The sequence below is a fragment of the Lagopus leucura genome, unplaced genomic scaffold (genome assembly GCF_019238085.1).
Source record: "Lagopus leucura isolate 7727_CA_CO unplaced genomic scaffold, USGS_WTPT01 Super-Scaffold_100157, whole genome shotgun sequence".
Lineage (NCBI taxonomy): Eukaryota > Metazoa > Chordata > Aves > Galliformes > Phasianidae > Lagopus > Lagopus leucura.
The window spans coordinates 34,864,319-34,873,608 of NW_024962334.1; the positions used below are offsets into that span (position 1 = coordinate 34,864,319).

A 9,290-nucleotide genomic window follows, 5' to 3' on the forward strand; every position below is an offset into this window, starting at 1 on the left:
TGAGAAACACTGGGTGGTGGATGCTCTGCTTGCCCTGATAAGCTCTTTGGTTGGTGTTGGGACAGGAAGCACTGTTACCATTTTTGCCTACTCTCACGTGTGTGCATAAAGCCTGGGTTTTGCTGTAAGCCCTTCGCACCCCAAGCTGTGTGACACATCCCTGTGAGATGTGCCTGTGCCAATTAGGGACTTCCTGGCAATTCCTGGGGTAGGCAGGAAGGTTGGTGAGCAAGAAAGAGTTCCTGTAAGGTAACAGCTCTCCACTAAGACTGCTCCCTTTTCAGTTCTCACAGCAGAACTAAAGCTGCTTAGCTGTTTCCCTGCTCTTTACCACTAAACCCCTAGAAAAGCATTCTGCACAGGGAGAAACACAGATCTAAAAGAGGAGATGACCAAACTCGTGGAAGTGTACCTTACAGCAAGCTTGTGTCTGCCATTGGCCGCTTCCTGTGCTGCTGAGCATTCACACAAAGTTGCAGGACCCATCACTCGCTCAGCCATCGCTCCAAGCACCCCACCACCTCACCGTGCTGCATCTGCCTCTCAACACCAGACATCCTTCACCTTCTGCCCCTCTCATTCCTCTTGCTCCTTTCCCACAGTGAGGATGTATATGAATATCTCATCCATCTTTAAAACTTGATGAGACCTTCTTTAAAAATGCAGCCTGCAAGTTAAAACTCTATCCAAGAAGTGCTGCTGAAATGATGAAGAGTAAGAAGGAAGAGTCTAGAGGAGCTTTTTGCACAAGAACTGGCTCATGGTGATGAAGTCTGTAGCTATGAAGAACAGCAAGATATTATTTTAAAGGGATTTCTTGATAATGCATTTGCCTATAGAAGTGACAGTTAGTAACTAATAGCTACTGAGAAGCTAATGCAGAAGCAGCAAATATAGATGGGCTCTCCTGCAAAACCCCAGCCCTGGAGCCACATTGGTCAGAGTACCAGAGAGGCAGAGGGGTGAGGCTTTCCTGGACCATCTAAGGACATGGCCAATGGTTGGCTCTCCAACCTCTATGACTGTGGCTCCTTGTGAATGCTGCCAGTTCCTCCATAAACAGCCTTCACAAGGAACCCAGAGAGAAGCCTTTACCTTCCCTGCAGACATAGCTCCAAGAAAGGCGAATTTAAATACCAATTTAATTGTTTAAAACTCATATTCCAGCACGGTTAAGGAAGAAACAAAGCATGACAGAACTCAAGTAGTGGTAAATCCTCTATCTGACTTAGATAGGCTAACTGACAAGCAGAAAATCATCCTAAGTGGGAACTGATTCCCATAGAAATCCACAGGATACTGTCTGTAATGTGCTAATGTCTTGGACTTACAATGTCTACAATTATCTGTTTTCTACCTGACCAGCGTAAGTAAAGGGACTAATTTGACCATTAGTGGAAAGCCAGGTTCTGCAGCTGGAAGAATCACAGAGCTGCTTTTGCTGCTCACTGGGAAGACAGAACAGCTGTGGGTCGTGGCACTGTTCATTATGGCACTGAAGGAGGCAGGTGTATAGATTTTACAGTGTACTGTGGAGCAAGAAATTGGGTCTGAGATTACAGTCAGAGAAAAAAGGATTGTGTGCTTCTTTTTTTGTGTTAGAATAAAAGCCTATGTACCTTGAAATTCTTGCATTAGGAAGAAGGATGAAAAATCTGTTACGTAAGTTCACACTGCAAGAGAAGATCAAAGGCTGTTTACTTAGGTCCCAGAAAAGTCATGAGTTGAGCTAGGGTGGAAAACTCCAATGATCTCACCTCTCCACAACAAATACCCCTAATGCCTAGTGCCACATCTTTCAAATGCTTTCAGACATCTAAGTTCCATGATAGGAACCCAGATGGTTTAATCCCAGCTTTCACAACCACTCATTCTCAGTCTGTGACCTTAAAGCCACATGGATGATTTCTCAGAGGTCTATGACGGATAACCAGGGAGAACAAGTTCATGTGTGGTGCTGATGAGTTGGCCAGATGATCTTAGTGGTCTTTTCCAACCTTAATGATTCTGTGGTTCTGATTCTGTATACTGCTCTGCAGTGTATGAGATTTCTAAGGGGGTCCTCACAGCCCACAGAGAGATTTTAAAGACTCACAAACTTGAAGAGTTTGAAAATTCTACAACTGGGCAATGGTTCCTTCTAAAACACTTCATTTTGCATTACAAGCAGTGACTGGTGTAACAGGCACTTGGCCTGGCCTAGGCACTGTGATCATAGGAGATTTTACATGTGTGACAGCCAGAAGTTACACTCTGCACAACAGACATTAAACTAGCATGCCGGACAGGGAGTATGAGAACAGCTATCCATAATTGGCCCCATTACCAAGATACTATTATTGTTTTATGTGATCCCATACATTTCCATTTTCTCCCACTTCTGTTCTTCCTGCAATATAGACATCTATTTTCCTACCCATCTATCTCTGTTCCAATAATTAAAATAGTTCTGGGAGAAAGAACAGATGTTTGGGACTTGATGTAAAAATGCTTTTCTGTTCTAAGAAATTAAAAGGAAATGGTTTGTCTTATAATAGGGAGCTGCAGACCACAGGTTTTTAAAGACAGGCTATAAAGGGCAATGAGGCAGTGCAGCAGGGGACTGCCAACAGAACTCCCCAGGTGAACCCTCCTGTGCAGAGGCAATGCCCAACATGGGAAGCTGCTCCACAATGATCCTTGCCAAATGGCTTACTCTGCAAAAGCTGATCCAGCTAATTTCCCCATTCAGATGAACCACTGCTGTTTGCAGTACATTGGCACCCAGCTGAAGCCCAAGCTTTCTGCCAGTTAATGCTGTCACTCTGTCAGAGGCAACTGCTCTTACAATGAGATCTGAAAGCATGGCAGAAGCTTGATGCATACAGCTTGCCTCAGGACTTTGTCTCACATAAAAGCTTTTCTCTTCCACCACTCTTTCCTTCTGATCAGGAGAGAACAAGGAAACAAAATAGAAAGTTTTCAGAGAAAATCCAGAGCTGCTCCATTCCCTTTCACTAGTGTTCATATACAGGACTCCCACCAAGGTGTCTGACAACTCCTTGCAGCTGCAAAAAGCTCTAAGAAATCAAGGCAATGTTTCTGCTCAGCTCTTGCATAGAGTATGCCCGGTGCCCAGACTAATAGAGCTATCTTTCCTGGATGGAATGGGATATTGCATCTTCCTCCTGCAGTGGGCACTGAGGTCCTGTCTGGGAGCAGAACAGATCCAGGCCAGTCATGGATTTATTTCCATCTACATTCTCCATCTTTTTTTAGGATCATAGAATGATAGAATGGCTTAGGTTGGAAAGGATATTAAAGAGCATCCAGCTCCACTCCCCTGCTGTGGGCTTCCTATACCTTTGGTTCTTGCATCATGTTTGGGCAGCTTCTCTGGAAAATTCTGTCTACATCCAATTTGCAAGAACGAGAATTAAATCATGTTAATAGTGATAGTGATGAGAGTTGATAAGGATGATATTAATAACATGCAGAGTGCCTTAGGTAAGCTCTTACTATCAGGCAGATGTGTGACAAATCTGGAAAGAAGCTTCAGTAGGAATTTTTAGACTGCAAGATCACCGTTGGGTTATTTTCTATAGTGAAACTTTGGATAAAAATATAATCATTTCCTGCTAGCAGTCTACAGACATTGCCTCAGGAATTAGTATCCAATAGGCAATGATAAATGGCAGAGTTATGAAATATCACAAGGACCTCTGCATCTCACTCTGTCCATTCACCTTCAATAAAAATGAGCTGTGCTACTGCTTCCTGCAGAGGCATTTTCCACGCACAACCAAGAAGACTTGCCTATTTAAATTTCACATTTATTAAAATTTCAGTAGATGCCAGTAACGGAAAGAAATGCATGGAAGTGAAATACAAAATAATATGCAGATTTAACAGCATTGCTTAAAAGCATCGGTTGGGGCAAACACTGTAGTTGCTGCCTTGTTTGTGCATAATATGTTCAATTTGTGTTGGTTCATTGCCCCCTTTGCCATTTTTCTTAATTCACAGTGTCATGTTTTTATGAGTTGTATCTGCAGGAGCATCACCGAGCAAAGCACATCTTGTTGGTAAGACGCTGGCAAACCAAACGGTAGGCACTGCTCTTCCTTAGCCATTGCTTCTGAAACAAACTGCCTTTTATTTTTGAAAGCCTGCCACAGACGACTATTTGCAATCACTTTTCTTCTTTTCTTTAGCAACAGTCATGAAAAAAGATAAAAAAAAGATAAAAATAATCAAACTCAAAAGCCTTTCAGTGATTGGATGCCTCAATTGCAATGAAGTTGAAATTAATGACTTACTATCATTCTTGAAAGTTATTTCTGTGCAATAACTCTGGTAGGAATCTCAAATAAATTGTAGCTATTGATCACTAGCTTTGCTATCTCCCACACAGATAGTCTGGCTTTTTTTCCACACTGTCAGTAATCTCCCTTGCTCCCAGGCTTGTTTTTAGAGTGAACCACCTAATCCTTTTCAATGGACCAGTCAGGTTTGACACAAAAGGTCACCACAGAGCCTGATCCAAACAGACAGCACAGATGCAGCCTGCACCAGGTTTGACTTTTTTCCGCATCACATGGGCCCAAGCAGCTTCAAAAATATTCCTGCTCTCCTTCACGTACACAAAAAACAGCCCTGTGCTGTGTGTAAAGGCATTCTGCATGCTTCAACTGAGCTCTCTCACAACTGAGAGGCACTGAGGGACATGGTTAGTGGGCACGGTGGTAATGAGTTGATGACTGGACTAGATGATCTTAGTGGTCTTCTCCAGCCTTAACGATTCTATGACAATTCCTGCACTTTAGATCAAGTGAGGAAAAAATAATATTTAGGCCTCAAGACTACCCCATGGTACCCCAAAGACATCTGGTCCAGGTGCTTAGGATGTGGATGTGGCCAACAAGCTCCCACGAGTGCTGGCCTTCAGAAAGCTCCTGAGCTGGTCCCCGATGACCTACAGATGTTGGGCTGGTGGTGATTCCAACTCATCTTTCCAGTTGGGTGACCTCACACACTCTGACCCATCTTGAAAAATGACCAGGTGCTGTGGTGAGCAGCTGATAAAGTATTCCAGTGGCCTTAGTTACAAACAGATCCATGCTGGAAGAAGGGAGCTGTACATCCCACAACCTCCACACAAGTTGTGTTGGATCCAACCTCTGACTGAGTCCATGGCAGAATTCCCATTGACCGCAAATGGGGATGGACTGAGTTTAAGAACCACACCACTTAAGGATGCCGGGGCTGCCTGAACTAATGCCTGTCTGTTTGGATGCTACTTATGGCTCCTAACAAATTGGTTGAGCCATGGGGCAAGGCAGAGCCCAGCAGACAAACCCCATGGAGACCACTGGTCTCACCACAGCCTCACACCCCGCAGCCTGTAGCAGCCAGCATTACATATTCATCTGCTTTCTAGAGAGGTGAGGTGCTGCCAAAACATTACAGATCTCTCCAAGGTGAGCAGACTGGTTCTAGGCCTACAAGGGTAAGTATTCAGGTTGTGTGCATGAGGCAATGTGAACAATTACCAGAGACTGGATGTATGGGAACTGCTGAGTCACAGCCTGAACCTCTGATTGATCACCTGAGGCGAGCCATGAGCCAGCCAGAGGAGCACAGGTGAAGGCAATTCTCCTGTGCTGCCGGAAGGGTGGAGCCAGGCTGCACCCCTCCTGGACCTATTTAAGAGCTGGCTACCAGAGGGGAAGGTTCTCATCTGGAGATTATCTCTCTTGGTGTTTTGTGGTGAGCTCAGCCGAAGGGTAAGCTTTTCCACTTATTCTCTTTTGTGATCGTTGTCTACTTTGCTTAACTCTCTTGATTATATCGTGATTATAACATCTTGATATCTATTGATTATACAATTATATTGTGATTATAACATCTTGATATCTATTGATTATACACTGGAAGGCATCTTCTGTAGTGTGACAAACAGGGAAAGCACTTTCACCTTCAATAATGGAGAGGGAGAAAGAAAGATGTAAGAATGAAGAGAGCAAAGAGATTTGGAAGAGAAATACTGGACATTTTAGGTTTTTATTATGGAAGCAAAGGAAAAAAAAATGTAATTTCTGATCAAAATGCTGCAGTTAAAATTAGTGTTGTGCTTCCTTTTGGGAATATCTAGCACCTTGCACTGACTGTCAACAGGAACATGGGCTGTGAGTCATGCATTACCTGCAACAAAACACACCAACATACTCTTTCTGCATAGTTTTGCCCATGACAGCAAGTGGACAAAATGATGGGTGCCACACACTCTTAAGCGCAGCAGTTGCTGTTTGTGGGGACATCTTTGCTCTCCAGTGGTGCTCTGAAGCAGGGAAGGACCAGCATGATGCTGCCACTCCTCTTGGGCACCCTTAGAGAGCATAGGAGGCTGCTGTTGAGCCAGGTGCCCTATCTCGTGTGCACCTGTAGTGGTGTCCAAAAGTCTTCCAGCTGCATGCAGCGCTTTAGGTATAAAGCAGCCAACTACCAGAGTTAAACCAGCTGTGGTTTGAGCATTCCAATGTGAGAACTCCAGCTTTTGTAAATGTAACTGCTTGAATGCCCATGTTTCTCATACTGCTGATAGATAAAAGGGTGCTTCAAGGCACTCATAAGGAAAGATGCCCTTGCAGTCACCAAAATAGAGAAACAGAACAGTTAGGTGCACAGAAAGTGGTTTGACACTAAAGTAAATCTTTGGCTTCTTACAGCCAAGGGCAAAACTTGAATTTATGCAGAAAGAATGAAATCACAGCCATTGCAGTAAGCTGAATATTTTAAAACTATAGATCAACTGCAGATCCTTGACATGGAAGATGTGCAATTTTTATTGACTGCAAGAATTTCAATTTAAAAAGAAATTAAAAAAAAAAAAAGGGGGGGGGATCTGAGTTAAGACTTGTTATTTAAGTGAGAAACTGAAATATTCTGACTTGTGGCAGCAGCTGCCTGAGGCTGCCTGGCAGCTGTGTCCTGGCCACGGCAGCAGAGCTTGCACCTCAGCTGCTGGGTGAGATCCTGGCCCTGGAGCAGTCAGCAGGAAAAACTCCCATTCATTATCAGGGTGGAAGGTTCTCCCTGGCAGCCTCACTCCATTGTAAACTTGGTCAGGTTTTCTCCATACTAAGGACAGTGTTTTCACAGTAGATGGCTGTTTGCTGTATCACATGGTTGTGATCTTGCTCTTCCAAAAATCCTGCTTCCTGGGAGTGACAGCTTTGGCTGCTTAATAGAAACCAGAATGCAATGGGAGAAAGGGCAGGAAGATGCTGTAGACATCAGGCACCAACAACGCAGAGCTCCACAAAACAAAAGAAGACAACTCCAGCCCTCCAGGACCCAACCAGAGGACTGGGGGAACTGCCATGAAAGATACGGCTGCCATTCAGGAGATGGATTTCTCTGTGAGACTCTTCTGTAATTTCTCTGTACCTCAGCTGTACGCAGGGGACCTTGTAATTTCTCTCCCAGTGGCTGATTTTAACAACCTGAAATGTTTTGTTTTATTTTTACCCTGGATGTCATTACTTTTAAAAAGAGACAAGCTGTCCCAGAATGGTGCAATTAAATTGTTAAACTGGCTAATAGCTCAGCAGAAGCAGCCGGGCTGTGCTTTACCCTCCATTACCAGCCAGCTGGAGAAAAATGCTGATACCATTAAATGGCATTTTAAAAATGATGACAATGATTCTTAATATTTTTACTAGCCACATATTTTAATTTGAGCATTCTAATATCCAATATTCATAAATTCATTACAAAAATAATTCCTCTCATCTTATTTTCTCACAGCATTTCTAGTACATTAATCTCTCTCTAGTCAGTACCTCATTTATTTTTTAATTTCTTTCCCTCTCATGTTCAGACCCATATCACACTTTGTCTTCATCCAATTTTACTGTCATATGTTTATAATGTTCTTATCGGAGAGGCGCACATCAGAGATGAATAGCAGCGTGGAATTAAATCTGCAGAGCTGCAAAGAGAAGAAACCTTGGCTGTGCTTTGTAGTTAACCTGCCTGGGAACATTTACTCTTGTATAGAAGACATTTTTAGATCATGTAGCTTAAAAAAGAGAAGTTCAAAGCACAGGTAACTGCGCTGGTTTGGCGAAGGGTGAGCCAGAGAGGTTGGGGCAGGATTTGAAGTCAAGCCTTTGCACTGCAGGAATTAATTGCTCGCTAAAAGGAATGGCTGGGGCGTAGGAGGGCTGCTTTTGGTGAGTAGCAATGGAGAGCAGAGAGCTTCCTGGTGCTTTCACGTTTCAGCCCTCTTCTAGCACAAACTAAGACTGTGTGTGAGGGGGGAGGTTGAAAAGCCAAGGCAGGTGTAGGTACAGCTGCTGTGGCAGCAGCAGGAGGTGAGGCCTGCTCACAGCCCACTGCTTCCAACTCAGTCTCTGCTGAGGACAGCCTTAGCACAGGGCATCCAGGGGCTCCTGCTTGCCTCCGTATTGAGAGAGTGTGTGCCAGAATACTGTTTAAAAAGAAAATAATTGCAGGTATTGGAGGTGTTTCTGTGCAGTTCAGCTGGTGGTTGAAGTCCTGACCATGCTGAAGCCAGTGCCCACTGGCTGGTTGGATATAATAATGCTTTTTGGGGCGTAACAATGAGCTGCATTTTGAAAGGGGGAAGGGCAATGCTCTCTCCAGACCCTGTGCTAATGGAGAGGACCAGCCAGCCACGCACAGGTGGTTTGGCCACTTCAGAACCAAGCTGCAAAGACATTTTGGGCACACACAGGGAAGGGAAAGGGGCTGCAAAACTGGTTCACAATGTATACATATGCTGAGATGTGAAACACAGGCACAGACTGCCCAAGAGAAGCTGTGAATGTCCCATACCTAGAGGCTCTCAAGGCCGGGTTGGTTGGGGCAGTGGGCAGCTGGGTGGGAGCCTTGCCTACAGCAGGAGATTGAAGCTCCATGGTCTTCACAGTCCCTTCCAACCTAAGCTATTCTGTGACATACATGGAAATTAAGCATTTGTTGAAAAGTTGAAGGACAACTGCAAGAGTCAAATGCTGCACCGTCTTTCCTTCGCTGTCCCCAGCTGATGTTTCCTATTAGAAGAGCTCTCTGTGGAATGTGCCTGGGACCTTTAAAGCAGGGGGATGAAGATGATATGAATGGCCATGATGACAGACTTGAAGTACGCATTAGCCTATGCAGTGTGAGCTTGTGCCTTTCTGTACGCAAAGATGTGGAGTACACCTGTACGCCCTATTATTTAGATAGCATTCATGATTGTTAGAATTTACACAAATTCCACTATCAGAGACATTTCATGACTA

General features: G+C 44.2%; 1 long non-coding RNA gene across 1 annotated transcript; it reads left to right on the top strand.

Annotated features, from left to right (window-relative positions):
* The first annotated feature begins 5,727 nt into the window (after window positions 1–5,727).
* On the top strand, window positions 5,728–7,675 carry LOC122189783. Its single transcript, XR_006181967.1, has 2 exons — window positions 5,728–5,765; window positions 7,141–7,675. It is a non-coding gene; the product is annotated as an uncharacterized LOC122189783 (long non-coding RNA).
* The last annotated feature ends 1,615 nt before the right edge of the window (window positions 7,676–9,290 follow it).